We start from the raw sequence: 25,588 nt of genomic DNA, 5'->3' as shown, positions 1-25,588 counted from the left end.
GTATTCATATACTCCTAATAGGGTCCATCCTCTAACAAGGAATATTTATATTACTACATCTTCTTGTGGGTATCATCCACACTGGGTTTTTTTCATTTGATAAAGGGTTTGCCTAGTTAACATATCTAGTGTCACTGTGTATGAGTATCTTTTTATGATTTACAACTCTATTGTTCATATGGTTAAAGTTTAATAAGGTTGATAATTGTGATATTAGTCGGATAACTAATTCAGCCACCTCTGTCTTAGTTATATTGCTGGACTATATATTCTAACAAAATAAATTAGAATATGATATCCAAGTTGGCAATAATTGTGAAGAAGGGAAAAAGAGAATTTAATTGGGGGAAAGGGAGTGAAATATGAAGATGAGAAAGAAGAGGGAGATTATAAATAGATAGAAAGTGAGAGGGAAATAAATAGGAACAAAATGATGGGAGAGAGAGATGAAGAGATAGTACAATAAAGATGTTTGAGGTGACAGATAGATAGATAGATAGATGGATAGATGGATAGATAGATTAATTGATGGATAGATGGATGGATATATAGAGAGATAGATAGATAGATGGATATATGGATAGATAGATAGATACATGTACAGATAGATTGATGGATGGGGAGATAGATAGATAGATATATAGATAGATAGATAGATAGATAGATAGATGGATGGATGGATCGGTCGATCGATAGATGGATGGATGGATGGATGGATGGATAGATAGTTAGGTAGGTAGGTAGGTAGGTAGGTAGGTAGGTAGGTAGATAGGTAGGTAGGTAGGTAGGTAGGTAGATAGATTGCTAGATAGGTAGCTAGCTAGATAGACAGATAGATAGATGGATAGATAGATAAGAAATGTAGAAAATGAGATATAGACAAAGATGAGTAAAAGGTAAATAGAATATAAGATAGAGATAGATATTGAAATGCAAATAGATATGAGGGTTCAGATAAGATAGAGATATAGAGGGTGAACAATGGTGTGTATGCATGTGTCAATGATAGTGATATAAATGAAAGATAGGGAAACTATTTAAGTTGTCTTTTTAATGGTGTTATTTATTTCAATACCAAGAAGATTAAAAACATTTCAATATTTTGTTATTGATGAAATTAGTTACAATGGTCTGAAGATCCAACTTAAAATTAATAGTCATCTATAAAAGGTCTTTCCCAGTAGACAATATGTACACTTTTTTGGAGTATCAATTATACTTTTTAGTGACCTAGCATAAGTACCCCTTCTTATAGAAATTCAAGTTACATTCCACATTCAAATGTTATGTTACTGTGGGACCAATTTATAAAGTTATTAGATTACAAACAATTGTTTGACAAGAAGATGAGAATAAAATGCAACTAGGGTTTCTTTAACTACTGTGTAACATACAACATGAAACAAAGAAGAACCTAGTTGGGGAAATCTAATGAGTCATACAAATTTCAATTTTAGTGTTAATGGAAATACAAAATTTGATAGATCTATGCACTTATTTGCCACCAACAAGCTTGGACATTACACAACACAAAGATGCTAAAATATTTGAATCACCTAGTGACAATAAGAATACAAATTAATTGGAGAAGGAAAAAGAATATTTAGATGCATGCCAAGGAACTAGAAAAATGTGTTCTCCTTTGGAAAGAACAACACATTATGCATACAATAAACATTTGGATAGAAGAATGACTTGTTAAAGGAGCTCTTGGTGAGATTAGTGATATTATTTACATAATAGATCATTTCTATATCTAGAGTTAAGTAAGTAGGTGGGATTTTTAATCGACCAGCATCTTTCACCTTTGATAGATACTCTACAAATGCAAAGTAATACATATATAGTTATACAAAAAAGAGAATTCTCACCTAAAACTTATTGCACTTTAAATAGTATGTATTTATTTTGATAGCATAAAGAAGTAAATATAGAAATATTCTACCAAACATGTTATGGAATAGAAAAAATTTAATTATAACTAAAAATATCAAGAACGCCATCAGAAGTATACAAGACTATGAGCCTAACCCTTAGACCCTTCATAGGTACAAGCATTAGTTTGTGTACATTTTGTGCCTTAAGTTCATCTTTAGTGGTTGATAGAGATTATATAAATTGATTTTTTTTCTAATTATTTATATTTACTCTCCCACATCATCTTTATGCATTAGTGAATTTTCTTCAAAATAATTGTTGAGCACATTTAACCTAAATTTCTTGATTTTGGCTTCACAATATAATTGCATTAATCAAGGTTTATTTATGAAGACTTCTTAAAAAAATTGGTTGACTAAACCTATAGATTTTATTCTATAAAAAAATTAACATATAGAAACATATCTATATCCAAAACAATGATGAAGAAAATGAGTATGTTTGTCCACAAAATTGTTTTCTCATAAGAATTTTTAAATTAATTTAAATTTTTAAAAAAAAAGAAAAAAAAAAGAAAGATATTAGATGTGAAAATTTTCAAATCTTCAATTAAAAAAATGTTTGAATACTAAAACTTAATAATTTGAGTCATTATATTCATTACCAAATATCCACAATATTGTCTAAAATTAATATTTTTTTTGATAATTGTTAGTTATAATTGATTGGAATCTTTTGAAAAATATCAAATATTATTTTACTACTAAAAGTGGAATATAAGTTCTATATCCCTCTCTCTTCACAATTTTAATGATAATACCATTCATACAATATTTGTTCCATGATTACTTCATTCTTGTATGTCATGTTTTTTTCTTTTAAATAACTATTTAATATCTATATGAAATTCAAATTAAATCCTAACATGTAATTTTAATTATTTAATATCTTATGTGTATGATTTTACAATATCAAATCTCAATCTCTTAACATCAACTTTGACTCGTCATCTTTGAAATTGCATGGATGACAAATATGTAAGGGGTCTTCAAGCACTGATTTATTTTATTGGTGTATCACATGACTTGAACTATCCAATAAAATTATATAAAGTAAAAGAATATAAAAAATGTAAATTATAATATAGAAATGATTGGAATAGATGCTTAAATTAATATAATAGTACTATTAAAATTTAAATCAAATCTAAATATATATAATATTCACATAATTTATTTTTGTCCTTACCTTATTTGTTAAAGTAAAGATAGCTAACCTAAAACACAAATCATGTTTGAAGATAACTATTTCCATCCAACAAGAGATGCTAAGTTATTGGTCTTCTCTTGACTTTTTCAGAGGTCATTATAAGATGATATTTCTTTATGAATATATCTATAGTTATACATAGGATTCATCACCTAAACACATGTTATTTTTTTCTTCCTTCATATTAATTCTATAATTAAATAGATTACATCCACCCACCACCAATATAATTTTCTAATATTTAATAATTTGAATCTACAATTATTGCAACTCCACAATAAATGTTTAATAATCCTTTTCTTTATCTTTTTAATCTCTTTACATCTGATTTAATAGCGAACTCATTTTGGGAACACTAAATAATACTAAATTCAAATATTCTTAAGTAAAAACTAAAAAAAATAGAGCACAAATCTATTCAACTATTCTATGCACTATTCCTTAGTACTTTCCAATAATTTCAATAATTAAAAGTTTCTGGTTGAGGCCGTGTTTTCAAGTCTGGCTTCAACCGCGTGAACTCTTTCACGGGGTGATGTTGTATCCTCAGCTCTTTTTTTGTAAATTGTATTCTTAGTATATTTTATTAATAAAAAAGAACTATTATCAAAAAAATAATAATAATAATTTCTCATCAAACTAGTTAATAACAACTCTTTTTTTGTGAATTGTATTCTTAGTATATTTTATTAATAGAAAAGGACTATTATCAAAAAAAAAAAAAAAAAAATTCTCATCAAACTAGATAATAAGATGCTCTTTTTTGTGAATTGTATTCTTAGTATATTTTATTAATAAAAAAAAGACTATTATCAAAAAAATAATAATAATTTGTCATCAAACTCGATAATAAGATGCTCTGAAGAGACCTTTCTTATCCTTAGGCCCGTAACCCAATCCCTCCACCACGCTTTTCAAGATCTAGTCCACCAAGCGTTATCTCAAAGCCGTGCACGATTCTCTCTACACTCTTTGTTTTGACCGGGAAATATTATTGGTTGAACGTAGAGAATGAACTCTATGACAAACACCAAAAAGGACTCTGAGAAGTAGTATGAGACCAAATGATCTGGTAAAGTTAAAAAGAGCCCTGACATGGAAGCAAGCAAGAAAACCCTAAGGCAATGGACCCTCTTGCTATTAAGCTGTGCAGCTCTGTGCATCGGAACAATTGCAGGTCCCTTATTACTTCGCTTCTATTTCTTGCATGGGGGTACCCGCAAATGGCTATCTTCATGGCTAGAAACTGGTGGGTGGCCTATTCTCATTCTGCCCATTTGGCTCTCTTCCCACAATAAAGAGTCCTCAGAAGGCACCCATGTAACTCCCAAGCTCTGCCTTGCATCTATCGCACTGGGTGTTCTCACTGGTGCAGATGACTTCTTGTACGCTTGGGGGGTCTCATACCTGCCCCTCTCCACCTTGTCTCTTTTAATTGCCTCTCACCTTGCTTTCACTGCGCTCTTTGCATTCTTCTTAGTGAAGCACAAGTTTAGCTCATATTCAATCAACGCCATCATTTTGCTCACCATGGGATCAGTTATGCTCACCTTCCACGTCAGCGGTGACAGGCCAAAGGGAGTCAGTGTTGGTCAGTACTGGTTAGGGTTTATAGTCACAGTTTCTGCAGCAGCTCTTTATGGATTGATCCTTCCTTTGACGGAACTTGTCTATAAGAAAACAGCACACAGGATAACATATACTCTTGTTATGGAGATGCAGGTGATTATGTCTTTTTCTGCGACTGTATTCTGTACAATAGGCATGGTTGTGAACAAGGATTTTGAGGCTATTGGGAGGGAGGCCCGTGCATTTGACTTGGGGGAGATCAGTTATTACATGGTTCTTGTGTGGAACGCAATCTGCTGGCAGTTGTTTTTCATTGGGGTGTTTGGTGTCATCTTTTTGAGTTCATCTCTAATGAGCGGTGTCATTATTGCTGCATGTATTCCAGTGACTGAGTTGCTCGCGGTGGTGTTTTACAATGAGAAATTCAGTGGGCAAAAGGCCATGGCTCTCGTTATGGCTTTGTGGGGTTTCGCATCGTATTTGTATGGGGAATACGCGGATTCCAAATCACAGACTAGGAATGTACCAGCGGATCAAGAGCACCCTCAACCCAGTGAAAATGTAGAGCCTAGAGAAGAACAGGAAAGGACATTGGAGTTGGTTGTTTAAGAATACATTTCCAAGTGTACGTATGCAGTGTGAAATGATTTAGGGGTAATATATTGTCTTACAACGCATTAATATAAATAGTCTTCAGAATTGTGATTGTTAAAAGAGTATGTATCGTTTTGAGATTTACATACCTACCTTATAGAGGGATTTTAATTTATGATCTCCATTTAACATACAAGTTCCTCACTATTAGACAAAGTTTTCTATTTAAACTTGAGCACTCTCTATTATGGCAAAGCCTTAACCATGTGAATTGTATAAAGATAAGATTTTCAAAGCGTAAATCTTTATTATATGAATTATTATATATTTTATTTATATAATTTTAAAATGTAGTTAAGTTTAAAGAGTTTTATTTAATCATATTATTTTAATCATATGATGTTGTGGATGCTATATAATAATAAATCTTAAACTTGTCACATAACTTTTTTTATCTAGTGGGAGCCACAAAATTAGAAAATACCTCTCAATGAAGTCACACCTTTATTCCAAAGTGACCTTTCAAACTAGCATTTTATTCTTTAAGAATAAGGGTTTTAAAAAACTAAAGCAATCAAAAGTAAAGTGAACTCCCCTGAGCCATCTACTCTCCCCACTTTTGGGTGGGGCTCTCATGATAAAGATCCTCCTTCCTCAGCTGGCATTATGCTGGTTGCTTGAAGATCTCTTTATTTTCTGTTGTTTTCTAAAGATTTTTGATGAATAGCTGATTTTTGGCTAGTAGCCACATGAATATGTAACTTTATTGTATTTTTTTTAATATAAGGAAGGGCCTCTTCATCAAAAAAGTCAAGCGAACTCATTTCACCATCTTATTGATTTTCCATAGGTAATATACTATTGCATTCACTTCTCTAAAATTACTCAATATAATTTAAAATTCTAAAATATATTTAAATATATATTATAATATATTTTACATTTTTATAATACTATCTTATCATTTACAATAGTGGAGCTTCCAACACTTTCATTAGTCATATTTAAAATATAGGCATGATAAGTAAACAAGTGCCATATAATGACTTAATACTTGCCTTAGTTTTAATAGCTTAAATAGTATAAATCTAATTTTAAAATAATCAACTTATCATAGTATATAAAATATTTTAATCAACACAAATCTTATATAGTTAAATTCTATTCCATGTATATCATATATGCTATTATAAATAAATAATAGTATGAAAATAATAATATTTTAATAATAAAAATATTTAATAGTGTTTCTTAAAATATTATATAATATAAATATACATAATATTTTAGTTGAATGAAAAAGTTAATTCTAAAAAATAGAATATTGAAACATCTAAACTAACTTAATCTATTCCATGTATATCATATATACTATTATAAATAAATTATAATATGAAAATAATAATATTTTAATAATAATAATATATAATAGCATTTCTTAAAATATTATATAATATAAGTATAGATAATATTTTTTCAATATTTTAGTTGAATGAAAAAAATAATTTTAAAAAATAAAACATTGAAATTATAAACATGTAACCTAACTTACTCGCAAATAAAAATATTTAACTTCAATCCTCCCCATATAAGACTCAAATTGATTCACCTAATCAAATCATAAAAAAATATTTGATATAAATTATCATGTTAAAAAACTTGTATCTAACTATGCATGATAAATTTAAACTCATAAAAATAATAAGTTTTAATCATGAGTTAAGAAATGAAATGCAAAAAAATGTCACAATAGTACTTAGCCTTTAGCAAGTACTAATAAGGGTCTTCAAGCACTCATAAACAAATGTTTAGTATCCATGACTTTCTTTTAAACTTGTATAGTTAGTTTTTAGTGCTAGATCTCTTTTTTTTTCTTTCTCTCATATCAAGAATTTAAAATCTAAATTATTTATTTCAAACCTTAAACAATATTTTTTACCCTTGAATATTTTTCATTTCTAAATGTATATATTAAAACCCTAATTGACTATCTTGAAATAATGAAATCATCAATTAAATTCCTAAATAATCAATTCAATACCCTAGAATATTTAATGAAAATGCTATACAATTACCTCTCGAACTTAAAATGTCAAATTAAGACCTTGGAAACATATTCTGACAACCCCTAAACTATAAATAATAAACACTATTCCAATAATTATAAAGCTAAACCATAAACTTAAAATCTTTCCAACTATTTTTAAACTCTTAAATGTTGAAATAAAACCCTAAAATATCTACTTGGAACCCTTGTTTCTATCTATACTAAAATAATAATAATACATATTTTTTTGAAGTACATATTTCACCCCCTTCTTATATTCTAAACTCCAATAATAATTTTAGTATTCTAGGTTTACAATAGAAAACAAGTTTTCAAATACACATTTAAGGCTAATAACCTAGAAAATAAGAGTCAATAAAGATGCTTTAGAGATTGGTAATAGGTGCAATGCTTGATGTTTTTTATATAGTGTGGAAGTAAAAATAATAATAAACTAATTTCTTTTGATATGTATTTTAAAACATTATAGCTATTAAGGATTTCAACTTAACATTATCTAAAAGAATTGTTCAAAGATGATTGATTACCAACAACTAACAAAGAATGTATAAAAGGAAAATAAACATGAGATACAAAAATTTGGCATCAACATACCAAAGTCACCAAAAAGATATGATGAATGCTTTGAGAGGATAAATAATATTTTACTGATACAACACTAATCATCATTAAAACAAAAAAGAGAGAAGAAAGATTCCTCCCAAAAGGAAAAATAAAAGAAAATAAGTATTCCTTGAAGAAGGACAACAACACTTGCCTCCATGTAATGGAAATCTAGGTAAAGAGTAGATAAAGCACCCTCCTAGTAACTCCAAAAATATCTTTGACAAATATAATATTGTTCAAAAGATCAGTATCTTAGTAGTACACAAAAGAGAGAATGCCATTTGAAGATGTTTTAAGCCCTCAAAATCTTACATGTAAAGGTCTCCAACAATAAATAAAATATCAATAAAACATGTGGAATGAATCTTTAAGGTAAAAAATGCACTACATTGAATTAAGTAAATTAGTACAACATATACGTAGAAACTAAAAGGATAAATATATTCTTGGATTCAAAGTTTATTTTCATGCTCATTATATACAAAAGAGAAAGAAAGAAAATCATCTTGTTTCTTCATTATATTTGCCATACTTTGATACTTATATTTCACATATATTTATACAACTATCCAAAAGCATTAGATAAATGATTATAAACATAACCTTTATAAATATATTCTATGGATGAGCTTCCATCATGCAGTTAAATATATTCATCAAAAAATATTTAAAGATGATATCATGAGGTATATAGTTAAGCCTTGGGGACTTATCACTGATTGTTTTCCTAACATCACACACAAAAACTTCATAGATTTAATTTTGAATCATCAAATCAATAATGTATGCAACAATTTCTAATATTTTATGTCTCAAGGAATTTTACATCATGTAGCACCCACTTAGTGTAAAAGCATGAAAGTATATATTTTATTGAAATGAAATTTTAATCACATAATTGATATAATTAATAGGTCATAATATTTAGTTTGAGAAAGATCATCCTTGATATTTTTAATTAGTGTTTTCTAAAGCTTATTTGTCATAACATCTGTATTATGAGAAGGTTACTTCATTGATTATTGAATACTAGTGAAGGGCCTACTAGATACTCCATGAAATGAATGATCATTTTTCATATCAATTTTGAGACAATATCATAGTGCAATGAAAAAAAATCATAGAGAAAATATTGAATAATGCCTATATTTAATTTTAAAAAAAAAATTTAGACTACCAACTTAAGTTACTTGTTTAGTGTTAAGTGGTGATAATGACATCTCAATATCATTTGTGGTAATCCCTATGGGTAGCCAAACAAACTACATGGTCAAATCCATTGGAGCTTAGTAGGGTCTCTTGATGGCTAGTCAGTTAAAATATAAGAGTGTTTTGGTAGAATGGGATGCAAAAAATATTATTAATTCCATAAAAAAAAGAAAATGTAGACCTTCATGATCTATTATACATTTTATATAGAGATCAAAACACATTACATCATCCTTAGAAAAATTTTAAATTTCTTGCATCTACCATAAGGTTAGGGAGTAGCTAGTTGGTTTATAAGCAAAGATGTTGTCACCATGGGGAATTGTATGTGGAAAAATAAAGATGTATTGGAGACTAATGTGGCCACATTACTCTTTCACAACAAGTTGGGTGACAAGTATAATGTTAATTTGTAGATTGATGATGTAATATATTTTAGGCTTCCCTAGATTGATATTATTAGAATCTATTGAAGTGAAATTTGGAAAGAACTGGATCATTAGATCACCTTATGAATTGATTATTGCACTCTCTCTTGACATTAATTTTGGCATTTCCTCCACTCATCTTTTATAGATAGGATTTGGGTTTTAACATAATGAATAAAATCTTTGGTAAGGAATAGATGGAAGGTCACTAAAGTTGTATGGAACCCATGGCCTATGAGAAGATTAAAATTAATGATTAGGTTAGGAACATTCTAGAAGGAGGTAGATTCACTATGTATTTTGAGAATCTTCATGGCTAGGACCTAAATATTATCATTCTCTTTCCCAAAGGTTAGAAAGATGGTAGAATTGTTCTCTACGGACATGGATAAAAAATTGATAGCTAATGTTACTATCATTCCCAAGGGTAGTAATAAATTCTAATGAGGTAGAAAATAAATGAGGTGGAGGTCTAAAAGTTTCCCAAAATGGATAGAAAATAGGATAAACAAGAAGAGATAGGTACCAAAAGTAGGTACAATTTGACCAAAATTATGAATATTTGAGGTCAAGTACTAAAATTTATTATGGATTATATTAGTTTGGATGGTTATCATATGGGAGCTTTCGGATGTCACTTTATTTTCTTGTACAATTATATCATACAATTAGGGTTTTAATAATTTTCTATTTGTGGTTGTCCATTAATTATAGTGTGAAATCATATCACAACAACCATCACAAAAACCTAGTGTTGCATGAAGGTCTCTTGGTTCTAATTTACACAATCTATAAATCCATCCTTGCCCAATCAATCCTAATTTTCATATCCGATGAGGATGCTACTAATGTCAACTTTTTACGTCAGGAACCTAGATAGGATGGAGATATTGATTATAGAGAAGAGGATTATATTTCATCCTCTGAAATTAAAAAATCCTAAAATGATAAGTAAATTTGGAAGAAGAGATAATGGGAAAGACTCTAACACTGAAGATTTCAATTTTTTTCCTTTTAATGAAATAAATAAAACTCATATGTTACATGCTAAGGTTGGAAACTCTAGGAAGGCCAAAGTATGGATTCCTATGTTGAAACTCTTGTTGGTAAAATTCAAGAGATCAAATGTAAGGGTAAAGATCCCCGAAATGAATACCATTCAGAGGAAGGTATTGTTGGGAACATTAAAACCTTGAAGAAAGGGAAGATTAAGGAGTAGGGTGTGTGCAATGTCATGATATGCAAAACTAGGCCCTTAAGTGGCAATGAAAACTCATTAAATTAGGGTTACAAAATTTGACATAATTTTTTGAATAATTTACCAATATTATATAAAAATATGTAAGAAGATAATTTGTAAAAAAATAAATGTATTGTATAAGATACTAGCCCTTTTTTGAAAATAAATATTCTATATGGTGAAAATATCAAATTTTAATGTAGTGATCTAAAAATGATAGGCAAAAGATAAGAATGAGGTGTATGTCTAACCACCTTAAATACAATCAAATGATAATATTTTTAAATAACTTCTAGATATAAGTAGCAGACTGTTGTCTAGATGTGACATATATTTTTTATAGTTTTTCTGGTAAATAATTAACTATAATTTTTTGTCTATAACTTCTTTAGTATATAAAAACTCTTACATTTGACCACCTTAACCTTGTGAAAAATATCAAATTGAAACATTAATATTTTTTCTTGTAGTAGCTGAATCATAAAATGTGACACATGTTTCAAATTTGAAAAAAGTTATAGCTATTTTTTAGTAAGTCTATCAATCGAGTCTAAAAACATAAGTAGGTGTATATTTTACCACCTTAAATACAATCAAATGATTAATTTTTTTAATAAGGTTCTAAATATAAGATTTATACTCATTGTCACAAGTGATTCCTTTTTTTGTAATATTTTATAAGTAAATAATTATTTACATAATTTTCTCCTACAATTTTTCTAAAATATAAAAGATCTTATCTTTGACAACATTAAATTATTATACACCTTATCAAATTTATAAAAAAATAAAATTCTTGTTTTAGGTAAAGCACAAATGTGACAAATATTTTAGATTTTAAAAAAACTATATTACTTAAAAGTTATAGTTTTTTTTTCAGTTATTCTATTAATCGTGACTTCTTTATCACATAACCATTTTTTAGCATACCATGATCCTAGACATACTCATGAATTTCTAATGAAAGGAAGGTTCTCATAGTGGAAATTGATATCCCAAGCTCACCTAGTTCCAAAGTTACCCCTTCAAAAGTTTTAAAACCTCTCTCAATGAGGAGGGTTTTGAATCATTTTTAGAGTTATAACACTGACTTTTCTATCTCAAATGTAGCTACATTAATTATTGTGATGTGATCGGTCTAGATAGAGACCATAAAATTGACTTTGTTTCTCTTTCTAAATGGCTATTTCATTAAAGCAAGGAGATGAATATTAAAGAAAGGGATTTAAAAAGTAAGCTTGAAATAATGAATTTTTAAGTATTGGGCAAGGCCTATGTTACTGATGTTGTATGAAATGATTTATTGATTAAGGAGGAAAATAATTTGGTGGTTGATTTCCCAAACGAAACAATGAATGCACTAGAAAAGATGAAAAAGGACTTTTCTTAGCTAGAGGAGGATATGAATAGCATTAAGAATATTTTTTGGAAGGCTGTGAAATAGAGCCATAAGAGTATAAACCATATAGTTGAGGTTCTTACAAGTCTAGTTTATACCCGTGAAAAAGAACACAAGGATAAATTGACCATGGAACTCAATAGAGATAGAGGACAAAATCTATTTGTGCCTAGTGGGAGGAATAGAGGAAACATCAAAATAAAGGCATAAATGTCCCCTAAAGAGCCCATATACATGAAGTAAATTTATCCACATATCATTAGGATGGAGGAAGAGGTGTTTAAGGTTTTGTATAAACTATAATGTTTTCCTAACAAATTTTTGACTTTTATATGTGGTTTTTTTTTTCCCTTACTTATTGTATCTTAGTTACCTTTAATTTGTCTTGTTTAGTGGGAAAATGAAATTGATAATTTTTTTAACATAAACTAAATGAGATGAGTTTATTTATTAAAAATATTCACCCTTGTCCATTTAATACAAGAGAAAGAGGGACTTCCAAGAATCACTCTCAATATAACTCAAGTTATATTAGAAAAACTAAGATTTGATGAAGGGATGTTACTATTGAAAACAAATTATACTAAGGATGTATCAAAGAAATTCCTCTTTTATGCCATATTTGTTAATCTTATATTTTAAATGTGGTTAAATTAAATTGATTAAATTTATTGATTAACATTGCTAGGGTTAATTGATTTTAATGAAAGAAACACATGTATAACCCTAATAAAGAAAGAAATTAGATCTGTGTGTGTGTGTGTGTGTGTGTGTGGGGGAGAGAGAGAGAGAGAGAGAGAGAGAGAGAGAGAGAGAGAGAGAGAGAGAGAGAGAGAGATCTTGAAGAAGGGTATAAAAAATGACCTTTCCACTCATAAAACTATTTCCTAAAAACTATGATAGAAAACTAGAATCAGGACTTAGAACTAGAACATAAAACTCAAAAAATCCCTAAATATATTAGATCTTTTAGTACAAGTTAACTTTATAAACTTATGCATGTATATAAATGGGATTATTACCATGTTCCTAAAAGATAAAATTGCATTTGACCATGTTCCTAGTAGATAACACTTGATAGTAGGTTTTTGAATCTAAATTCATAATTTTGATAACTTGTTCATTCATACAAGAAAGGATTTGTTTTTATCTTTTTGGTGGGGGGGGATGGTGGGTGGGGGTGGGGAGGGGATTCTCCCTTGTCAAGCCCTTGTCTAAGAATCAATCTTGAAACATATAACTATGAAAAAGTATGTAAAATTGTAATACGGATACAATTTTTCACCTTACTTGATGGAACCCTTATTAGGAAGCTTTTTTTCATCGAAAGATATTGTTGATGTCCAAGCTTTAATATGAATATAGGAAATCACCAAAAATGGAGTGTATCTAGTCAATAACAAATCATGAAGCCATGTATATATATATGCCTTGATGTCCAACAAAATGCTAGATCTTGAAGAGGAAATGCTCATAATTGACCCTGGGATTTTGAGAATTGCTTGAATTCTTAGTGAAATGCCTTCAAAAATTGATGAATTCCTTAAATATTATTTCTTAAGTAATTTGTATGAGTGTATATATGTCTTTTTATTGCAAGTAGATGTGAAAATAAGGTGTCCAATATTCCTTATATATGTTAGTTTTTTAGAATAAAATATACAAGAAACTAACAAGGTCATGAAATTTTATAAATTAAGTCCCCAACACAAAACTTACCCCAACACCAAAAATAAGTTAGGTGCAAGTTGACATGGCTTACCTATATGATTTATAGTTCAATGAGGTCAACTTATGATAAGATTATCGAAAGGAGAGATAATCCTAGAGTCTTGGAAAGTGCACAAATAAAATTAGAAAAGTAGAGAAAGTGCATGTAAAAAGCCATATGAGTAAAAATGTATCTATGGACCATAAGATAATTAAATATTAGGATCCAAAAGGTCATAAATGATAGGGTTTTCTATTTTAGGATGGTATGTTTATCCATGAATTTAGTGAGAGTATGAGCTTACACCATTCTCATGGTAAAGTAGATCAAGAGAAAGATATAATATTACCATGAATAAGGAGGCAAAGAAACTACCAAGCCCCAAAAATAATTGAGTCTTTTCCAAATCAAAATTTGTAACAAGAAATATTTCATTGAAAAGATAGAAAGAGATAAAGCTTTCTAAACCCACTCAATAAGGTTTGTGTTCCTTATTATAAATCAATGAGAAGGAGGACTACAACAAAATATAACACTAAATAGTCTAGAAATTGTGTCTAGTATGCTATTCAACAATCAAACATAAATTAAATGATCTAGAAATTGAATACATCAAATATTCATCCTCAGGAAAAGTTATGACCCAAAAGGGTAATCTACAAAACTAACCTAGAAATAATGATGAGTGTGTTCTTGAGGGATTAAGAAAGGAAGATCAAGCTTCACATATTGTTTATTACTCCAAGGAAAGATGAAAAAGGAAAATATCAAGCCTCCTAGATTGTTTGGTAATCGAAAGAGGGATCATAAAGTAGTGGGGATCAAGCATCCAAAAATATTAATAGTTTTATAGAGGGATACAAAAAGAGCTACAACAATTACACCCCCTATGCTGTTAATAATCTAATAGATGGATCCAAAAGGTTATTAAAAAAATTCCAAATGAATATGTGCATAACCTAAGAAGAGCTATTTACTCTATGTTAAGGGTATGTATAGGATCATGGTCAACCAAACTATTACCTTAAGTAGTAATAAAAAAAATAAAAATCAAGGTTGTATCAACTTGGCATGCAATTTTCAACTTGTTATGGACTTTCTATCAAAATGTTGAGAGAAAAGAATCTCTAGTAAATTTAATTAGTTTCTAAACTACTAGACCTTATCTGATAAAAGTTAAAATTGATTGGGAAATTTTTTTAATTCTAATGCAATAGTAAAAAATGTTTAGGACAAAAATAAGAAGTAAATGAATGTCTAACCACCTTAATAAAAAATCAAATGATAATATTTTTTAATAGGATTCTAGATATATGAAGTAGACTCATCCCCAGATGTGATGCATACTTTTGGTTATTTTTATTCTAAATAATAATTAATTATGAATTTTATACTATAGTATTTTTGGAATAATAAAATCTAATGTCTGACCACCTTAACTAATTTAAAGCTCCATAAAATTTAATTTTTCTTTTTTCTCTCCTTATAGTATAAGAATTTTAGAATGTGATGCATCTTTTGGATTTGAAAAAGGATGTACCATTTGAATGTTATAGTTCTTTTTCAATCAGTGTGTCAATCAACACTTTATATCTTTAACTCCATTAAAAGATAAGTAATAATTAATTACTAAACTCATAATTTGATAAACATTACTTTTATGGAAATGTAGGAACATTCTTAAGAAACCATTTTTGTTTCATCAAATTTGGGTGGAAGAAAAGTCATTAGATACATGTTTGAAGCAAAAATCACATAAGAATAGACCAAAAATACTTTTTTTTGGGACATCTTTAAAGTTGACCATGTAGGGTTGGTATCCAAAGATATACTAGGCCTTATAAAGTTATATTTTTTTTTTTGTTATCAGGATGGGTGGGGACAATGTTGGAATAGATTTTGAAATGCTTTGAGGTATTTTAGAACTACCTATTTTTTAGATCGCCACTTTTTGGCACACCCTAATCTTGCACATAACCTTAATGTGATTAATAATATCTCAACAAGATAAATGGATCTAATGGAAGTGTACATGCATCAACTATAATTTTTTCCACTATGAGATGCCCCCAGGAGAGACACTTCAAGGGAAATAAACACATGAAAAAAAGAAATTATAAGAGGGATCTACCAAATATGGGGTCAATATGATCATATTATAATATATATTATATCATATAAAATATAAAATTTCATAATTCCTTAAAGGAATTAGAACTACAAGATAATGAAGGAAAATAATGTAAGAGATATGAAGCAAAGTCTTTTTTGGGTGCAATCATGGAGACAAAAAAAATCTTTACTACCATATCAGAAGTATCTAAGAAGACTACATAAGAGTTCAAATCTACTTTAAAATGGCCAACACATATACAAAATAACATGTAAAAATATATAGAAGAGATATACAAATAGAATGTGTACAACATGTTTGATCACTTTATCTCCTTGCTTTAATGGAGTAATAAAGATCATCTAAAACAATACAAAGAAAACATATTCAAAAAAACACAACATGGAGGTGTTGGAAACAAATCAATTATAAAGTCATGAATGTTGTAATTATGGAAACACAATCAGATTTTGAGGTCAGTTTGACTTAATTTCAATTTTTCATTTTCTTTTTCAAGAAAATTAACTAAGTCTAGTTTAGGAAAATAGTCAGAAGACATGTTGTTTTGATTAGTGTGCTTAGTAGTGTAAGCTTTATTGGACATAATTTTGGGTATTAGAAGAATCAAGTAAATATATTAAGGTAGTATGTTTTCCTAAGTTAATATATTAGCTAACACATGTTTGTTAGAAAGTAAATTCCATAAAGATAATTGAGATAGGGGGGTGTGAATCAATTATCCAACTATTAAAACATTTATCAACCTTATTAATCCTTAAATATGTGAGAAATATAATCAGTAACCATAACAAGATACTCATACACAATAATACTAGACATGTTAACTAGGGAAACCCTTGATCAAAGGGAAAACCTTGGTGGGAATGACACCCATAAAATGATGCAATAATATAAATGTTCGATATTAGAGGATACATCCTATTAAGAGTCAATGAAATATATTCAGTATATATTAGTCTATATTAGGAGACTTTGAATCCCTATTAGGAGATTCTAACCTTGTTATGAGTTGTAGATGGAAGATAGAACCACTGTCCAAATAGATTCAAGGGTAACATCACTAAACTCTTTTTCCAACTGATCTTTGTATTATTCCTTATAGAAAAATAGAAATGAATAGCCCCTTCTCTATCCTCTAACTAGACTTCTCTTCTTTTGATCTCAATACCAAATCATCAACTTTGTATCCATTAATCCATTGGACCACCTACTCACATTTATTGAATATTTGGTATGCACTTATTATCAAATAAATAATTCGTCAAAAGGAAAATAACCATCCTTTATAGCTTATTCTCAAAATAATTCCTTGAGTTGACATTGAGGCTTTCCCAACTAATTATAATAGGATCTTATTAAGATATTAGAAAACATTACATCTTTTCACAATTACAAATTACTGTTGGCTCATAGTCTTTACAACCTCTTACATGCATGACCATAAAACTCGTGCACTCACTTATGTCATCATCAAGATATCTACTATCACTATCTAAATATGCATATCATGATTCTATCTCTATTAGGAGATACAATCCAAACATCTAAAACTTCTTCTCAGGTACTCTATCTATAAACTATCCTCTATAAATCAAGTGTATCTTCTACAAGTGTTTACCTCTTTGTATGTACACTTAACCACTTCATTAGTACATAGTGTAGAACACCTTCTTAACTACATTTTACCCAATCTTCAATAATCAATCTAGACAACCTTGTTCTCTATTTTCTACTTTTCAAGTCTTCACTAAAACAATGCTATGTTGACATCAATAAAAAAATATGGTCATGAATACAACATGTCAATCATGCTAACAATCTCCCTGAGTGTTATAGTAATGCTTGGGATGCTCCCCCAAATGAATAGCATGAGCATGTTAGAATAAATAGTTCACTGATATAACTGAGAGGGGGGCTGAATTAGTTATCCAAATATTATCACAATTATCATCCTTAAACAAACTTAACCATATGATTAATATAAAATAAAAACACAACAAGATACCAATACATAATAATGCCAGGTATGTTAACTAGGGAAATCCTTGTTCAGAGGGAAAACCCTAGTGGGGATGGTACCCAAAAGATGATGTACTAATATAAATATTCCTTGTTAGAGGGTGGACCATGTTAGAAGTATATTAATACATTTAGTGCATATAAGTCCTTGTTAGGAGACTTTGATTCCCCGTTAGGAGATTTCAACCCTATTGGGATTTGTGTCAATCCTATTAGGAGTTTTGGAAATCAATTGGACCTACTACCCAAAAAACTTCAAAGGAAGGGCCAATGAACCCACTATCCAAATAATCTTTGTATTATTCCTTCCTCTTTCTCTATCCTATCAACTGGACTTTTGCTCCTTCTGATGTTGTAACTAGATCATAAATCTCACATCTAATAATCCCTTAGATTGCTTACACATATTCCTTAAGCACTCTGCTTCTTTCAACACTTTGTACTTCATACAACAATGTATACTTCTTACAATCAAGGAAAATATCTTTCCTTTATACTATATCTTTAAAATAATTCCTTGAGTTAGCATTAAGGCTTTGCAAATTAATTATAATAAGACAATTAATTAATTATAATTACAATATCACTTTTGGCTCATAGTCTATGTAAAACTTCACATGTGTTATACTAGGGCTTTTGTACTCACTAACGTCATTAGCTAAATTTCTTCTATCACTACCTAATTGTAGATCTTCTCATTGCATCTTAGATGAGAGATAGAAAACAAACATCAGGAACTGCTTTCCCAATATTCTGTCTCTGATCTTATCTCTATAAATTAGGTACAACTTTCATATGTCTTCAACTTAGACATTGCACACTCGACCAGATCATGATGACATAGTGTAGAAAATGTCCATGATTGTGCATCTCTAGAAAATCAAACCATTGTCTATACCATTAAGATCTATGTCTACTGCTCACCCAATCTTTACAAAAACCATTCTACATTGACATCAATGACAAGCACAATCATGAATGCAACATATCAATACTCTCTAATGCTTAGGATACTCTCCCAATGTACTATAATCAACATTCATGCTAAAAATCTCCACATTTGGCATTGATGGAAACATAGATGAAAAACATCTAAGTTCCAATAATATGAACTAATACTCTACTGCTACTATTGTTCTCATCTTCTAAAATCATCTGGATATTAGGATTGATATCAGCTATTCACATACTAAATAAATTTGAACACAATAGGTGCATACTCCTTCTTAGCCATCAATTGTTTACCTCACACGAAACAATTACAATAGATCAAGTTCATATTCCTACTTCCTTTCATGAATCCTTCTAAATCTACCTAAAGAGATATCTCCCACCCATTACTTAGAAGTTCTTCTCCCCCATAACTTATGAGATGTTTTTCATGCATACTCTCCCCCATTGACATCAATGTCAAATTTCTCAATCTCAATTTTACAACATACCAATTGTTACATACCAATTACTAATATGTTGTTCCATGTCTTCAACTAGCTTGAGTGTCTAAAGACACTATTCAAAACAACATACCAAGAGTCCCTAATAAATTGGCTGATCATAGATATTCCCCTATATGGGAAGCATCAAAATTTAGTCCAGGCTAACAATAGTGCTTTGTACCACTGGACTGGTGCACTCTCTACATCATCTACTTAGAAGTAGGTAGGGGCATAACCCAAAGCATACCTCTCAAGTAATCAAATGAATCTTAAGGCAAAGGCTTCATAAAGATATTTGCAATCTAATATTTAGTACTCACATAATACAATATGATCTACTTTTCTATTGCTTCCTCTCTTAGCACATGATACATAATAGATATATACTTAGACATAGAATTCTATATAGGATTCTTAGACATACTCATTGCACTTGTGTTATCACAGTAAATGATAACAGGTTCTTTAAACTCAATTATGATATCCTTCAATATATGTTTCATCCACATAACTTGAATACAGTTATTTACTATTGCAACATACTCTGCCAAGTAGCTGTACTCTGCGAGATACAATATGGCTTATTTCTTAACCAAGAAATGAATCTTCCTCCAAGAAAGAATGCTCCACCACTTGTTCTCTTTCTATCATCCATACTACCTTCATAATCTACATCAGTATATGCACATAAAGTGAAATCACTTGATCTCTCATTCCAAATTCCATAGTCAAATGGTCCTTTCAAATATCCAAATATTCTTTTTACTATTGCATAATGATACTCCTTAGGATCAGCTTCAAATCTAGCTACAATCCCAATTGAATTTTCTATATATAGTCTAGTGTGAGTTAGATACTGCAAACCTCCAATCATGGATATCTACTTCTTCTGCTCATTGCAAGTGTCTCAGTTTTACTAGATAAGTTGTGAATAGTAATTATAGGTGTACCAATAGGTTTACAACTTTCCAAACCAAACCTTTTCAACCAATCATTCAAGTTCTTATCTTGTGAAATGAAAATACTATTACTATTCTACATAATCTACAATCTTAGGAAAAAATTTATTTCTCCTATCATGCTCATTTCAAACTCATTCTTCATCTCTTCGGAAACCTAATCACTTGCTTCATCATTACCTTCAAAAATAATGTCATCAACAAATATTACTATCATCAGCAAACCATTTTTAGCTCCTTTCAAATACAAGCCACTATCTGTCACACCTTTAGCAATTCCAAGCTTTGACAAATAACTATCCAACCTTGCATACAAGGTTCTAGGTGTTTGCTTAAGACCATATAGCGATTTATTTAGTTTGCATACCATGTATTTGTCTTTTGGTAAAGGAAAACCTTTAGGGTAATCAATATATAGCTCTTCTTCAAGTTCTCTATTCAAGAAGTCTGATTTAAAATCCACCTGATAAACCTTGAACTTCTATTTGCTGCATAAGCTAGGAACATCCTTATTGCTTCAATTATGGCCATAGGTGCATATGTTTCCTCATTATCTATGCCTTATTTCTATTAATATCCATTGCATACAAGTCTAGCATGATTTCTCACAACTTCACCTTGATCATTCATCTTTTTTCTGAATACCCATTTGGTTCCTATCACATTCTTGTCTTTAGGTCTAGGAACTAGCTCACATCTATCATTCATAACAATATGCTCTAATTATTCCTTCATTCCTTGAATCCAATTATCGTCTTTGCATGCTCTGTCTATCCTCTTAGGTTTAGCTTGGGATATCAAATATTTCTCCTCATTCATTCTATTCCTTGTCATCACACCTTTGTCTTTGCTTCCAATTATCTACTCAAGAGGATGATTCGTTGTCAGGTTCTAGCTAGGGGTAGGACTTGACATCTCAACTCTTGTCTCTTCTCTAGGATTAGACCTCTTCTCTCATCTTTGCTCAATACTACACATCATTATATAAATCATACACAAAAATCATAAAATATCTTTTAGCATAGAATCCTATTTTTCTTGAGCAACCACTTAGATCTCTGTGAACGATCTCCAGGAACTCTGTGGTAGTGAACTTCTTGCTAGGAAATGATACTTTCTTCTATTTAGAAAAAATAAATTCTTTACACACAACATTAATAGGCTTTGTAATATTAGGAAAGTCTCTAAGTGCAAAGGTGGTACTAACCTTCCTGATATTATCAAAGTTTATGTGACATAATCTTCTATGCCACAACCAACTATTATCTGCTTTAGCTACCAAATATTTAATTTCAGTAGGATTCAACTAAAATACATTATGTATGGATCTTGTCCCTATTCCAATTAGCTTACCATTTCTTTCTTTGATAATGTAGGTCTTGTCAGTGAATTGCAAGTGATAACTATCGTCCACCAATTGTCCAAAACTCAACAACGTATGCTTCAACCCATCAACAAAATATAATTCATTAGTATTATTTTTCCTATCAAGAATAATTCATCTAATTCCTACTGTATGATATGTTGTATTTTTACTCTGTTTCAAGATCAAATATCCTAGACCCATGCACAATAGATGATTCTTCATCTTCTCCTTCCAACTGTCATAGTTGGCAACATCAAATCTAGGACTATCCTTAATGAAAAGATTCATCCTTGATCTACCAAAGATATTAAGCTTATCCTTCAAGGACCTAGTTCTCTAATACTAATTGTTAGAATATATAGTCCTTTGATATAAATGATAGTGGGGGGTGAATCAATTATCCAACTATTATCACAATTATCATCCTTAAACAAACTTAAGGGTAAAAGTTCAAAGTTGTGTTGCCTTTAATGCTAACTTATCAGAATGACTGAATTTTATTATTTCTATCTAAAATTCAATTTTTTAAAAACATATGATCTACATAAATTCATTCTAGCTAAGTTACATATGGTCTCACACTTTTCCAATTGGAAATGTCTATTAAATGCATGTTTTATACTAGTTTGTATTGAGTTACTTAAGAAATAAAATTATTTTAGAAAAGTGGTGTTTCAATAACTCTTACTATTTTGTATGATATTTTTCTTAATAACATATAAACACCATTTTATAGAGTTTAGAGTCAAGAATATTCCCATGTAGAGCTTATAGTGTTTTAATTATATATAGTATATTGAAATTAAAAAATTACACAATCATGTCTTTCAACACTCAAAAAGATGTCGATTTTGAGAAAGAAAAATATTAAATAATATCAAAAAATCTTAAAAATTATATCATGTTCTAGAGGAGAGAGTCCTCTTCTAGAATGTATAGTTTTTATCCTTGTTAAAATAGATTTGTTTTGAAAAATGTGGTGAGAGATGAAAACTATCGATTTCAAGTGAGTTGAAATTTTAATCCTTATAAAAGAAAAAATATAGTTCTAAAGTTCATTTTTAATTTTGATTGTTCTAGATATATATGTTTTATATAACATAGTCTAAGATCAAAGGGAAATAAGTTTATTTACATATAGTTTTGTGGTGGGAACTAGACCCCTAATTTTTAGCTTTTTCCAACACATAAAAAGTTATCTATAAAAAATAGGAAAACATATCAATTCTTATTCCAAATAATTATTAAAAACCATAATCCTAAAATTCATCCATTTCTATACATTCACTACTTTACTTCATTTCCAAATTCAAAATAATAATACTGATTTTATGTCATTAAAGGTGAACAATTATATGTTTGTTAGCCTTTTCCTTTACAAAAGGGTTACACAAGTTTGTGCTTTTACCCTTAAACATATGAGAAATATAAACTTGAACCAACACAAGATACACATACACAATAACACCATATATGTTAACTAGGGAGACCCTCTGAATATGAGGAGAAACTTGTTGAAAATAGATTTAAAATATCATTGTTGAGAGAGATTGTTGAAGAAGACTATGTTTCAATCATTATTTTGTCACTGATGTCAAACTTGCCATTTTTTGGTAAGACAATTGCTTATAAGATTCAAGTACTATCACTTATTTGATTAATGAAGAGGATTTTATCAAAACATTTAACAATAGCACCTAGATGAAAGGTTGAGTTATGAGCATATAATAAAGTACAAGAATCAGTTAATACAGTGATGACATGATGTATTGATAATCTACTTAAGGTTACAAAGGCTAGTTACACTAAGAAAGATTAGAAGAACAAGTTATACAATGTTTTTCTGCCAAGCTTGACTGAGTGGATAGTAGGTGCCAAAAAAAGACAATACAAGCCAAGAAAAAAATTAGTTGGAGCCAAGTAAAAGCTTATTCTAGTGTATGTTGAGCATCAGAAGGTTGATAATGTTGAGCTACTACATTCTTTAAAAGATAGTTGATTCAATAAATCTGAGCCAAAAATTCTATTTTCTTGGATTACATGAACTAGGTGGAAGATAAGGTTGATGAGCTAGTGGCACAGATTTCAAGGTAAACTATTTTTAGGAAAATTCAAAGTGAATTCTAGGAGAAGTTTCTAGAAGACATATGAGATATGGGGTAGATACATTGTATCCTATCTAATTCATCCAAAACCTAAATTGGATGATGGAGAATGAGCAGAAAAATGTTTTAATTTCTCATTTATAGGAATGGTTGGTCATGAAGCAAGGTTGTCATGTGTGAGAACCTAAGGGAGACAAGGAGTCAAGGGTTTTTCTTCATCAAGTGACCTAAGAGAAGAGTCTACAATGGCATGTTAAGCAAGAAGGCTTAAAGAGATGGATGCTTGAAGGTTCAACAAGTTATTAGAGCTACAAAGTATGAAGGCCAAGCAAAACCAGGGACTAAATATAGATCTATAATTTGCAAGTGAAGTTGTAAGTTGTATCAGATCAAAGCCTTATTGTTACTCTCTAACAATTGTATCGATCTAGGGTAAATCCTTTGGATTAAAGTTGACCTAACTATCATTTGTAAATCCTTTAACTAGGTAACATTCCAAGTGAATAGTCTAAAGTCTTCTAAGAAGTTTCAGTCCTAATAGGGTGATTGAAATCCTTTAATAGTGTGTATTGTAACTTTTAGCAAGGTTAGCCTTTCATAGGGAATCACTTCAAAAGAGTGAAAAGATTAGCATGTTATTGGCGATTTATCCCAAATTAGGTGTCCATGTATATCATTGTGTCAATTGTGTTGATGAATCTTGTATGTTTCATGCTTTACATTTTTTCAAATTAATTTGATAGTAACCTACATGTTTTTAAGTGATTGCATAATCTTATGGATGTATGCATAAGTATAAATGTTTTATGGGTTCACTAAAGCTATAAAAAAAGTTATTTATACATCTAGACCTTGGATAACTGATTCACCCCCTCCTCTCAATTATTCTCAAGTATTCCTACAATTGGTATTAGAGCCATCTTCTTAAGAGGACTAGTTCAAAGGTACTAGAAGCACAAAGATAAAGATGTCAAAAAGGATAAGTACCCAAGCTCAATAGAGATAAATTCCTACATGGTAAAGTTTGATGAAGCTACACCTTGGAGGACTTGGAGATCATGCACACTCTACCATTTTTATGGAGCATGTTGATCCTACTGGGGACCCAACTACTAAAGATATGAAAAAGAATCTAAAGAACACAAGAAAAAAATGTTGGAGATTCCCTATGCCCTAAGTTATGCTGAATTTGATGATATCAAAGGTCTTGATAGTGCTAAGAAAATGTGGGATGCCCTAACCACTATCTATAGAGGAGATGCAAATGTTTTAAGAGCCGAAGCTAAAAGTCTCAAAGGTAAGGTTGATGATATGAGAATGGAAGAAGGTGAGAATATTGCTCAATATGTTGAAAGGATAAAAAAAATTGTCAATGCAATAAAAGGAGCTACTGGTAATATAGATGATGATACTATTTTAAGCAAGTTTTGACAACAATGTTACCTATATATGCTATTAGATTTTTTACAATTCAAGAATTGAGATGTATTCTAGGGAATAAGCTATTACTTGAAGGTCTAGTAGGTAGACTCACTTCTTTTGAGCTATCTAACATTGATAACTACAAGCCTAAAAAGATTGAATCTAATTTCAAAGCT

General features: G+C 29.8%; 1 pseudogene across 1 annotated transcript; it reads left to right on the top strand.

Moving 5' to 3' along the window:
- Positions 1 to 4,056: 4,056 nt before the first annotated feature.
- On the top strand, positions 4,057 to 5,430 carry LOC149572657 (purine permease 3 pseudogene; annotated as a pseudogene). Its single transcript, XR_016359948.1, has one exon. The product of XR_016359948.1 is annotated as a purine permease 3 pseudogene (transcript).
- The last annotated feature ends 20,158 nt before the right edge of the window (positions 5,431 to 25,588 follow it).

This window comes from Cupressus sempervirens, chromosome 2 (assembly GCF_028749045.1).
Source record: "Cupressus sempervirens isolate cs-2001-9-10 chromosome 2, ASM2874904v1, whole genome shotgun sequence".
NCBI lineage: Eukaryota > Viridiplantae > Streptophyta > Pinopsida > Cupressales > Cupressaceae > Cupressus > Cupressus sempervirens.
Note: the sequence above shows the minus strand (reverse complement) of the source record. Positions and strands in the feature narration are given on the sequence as shown.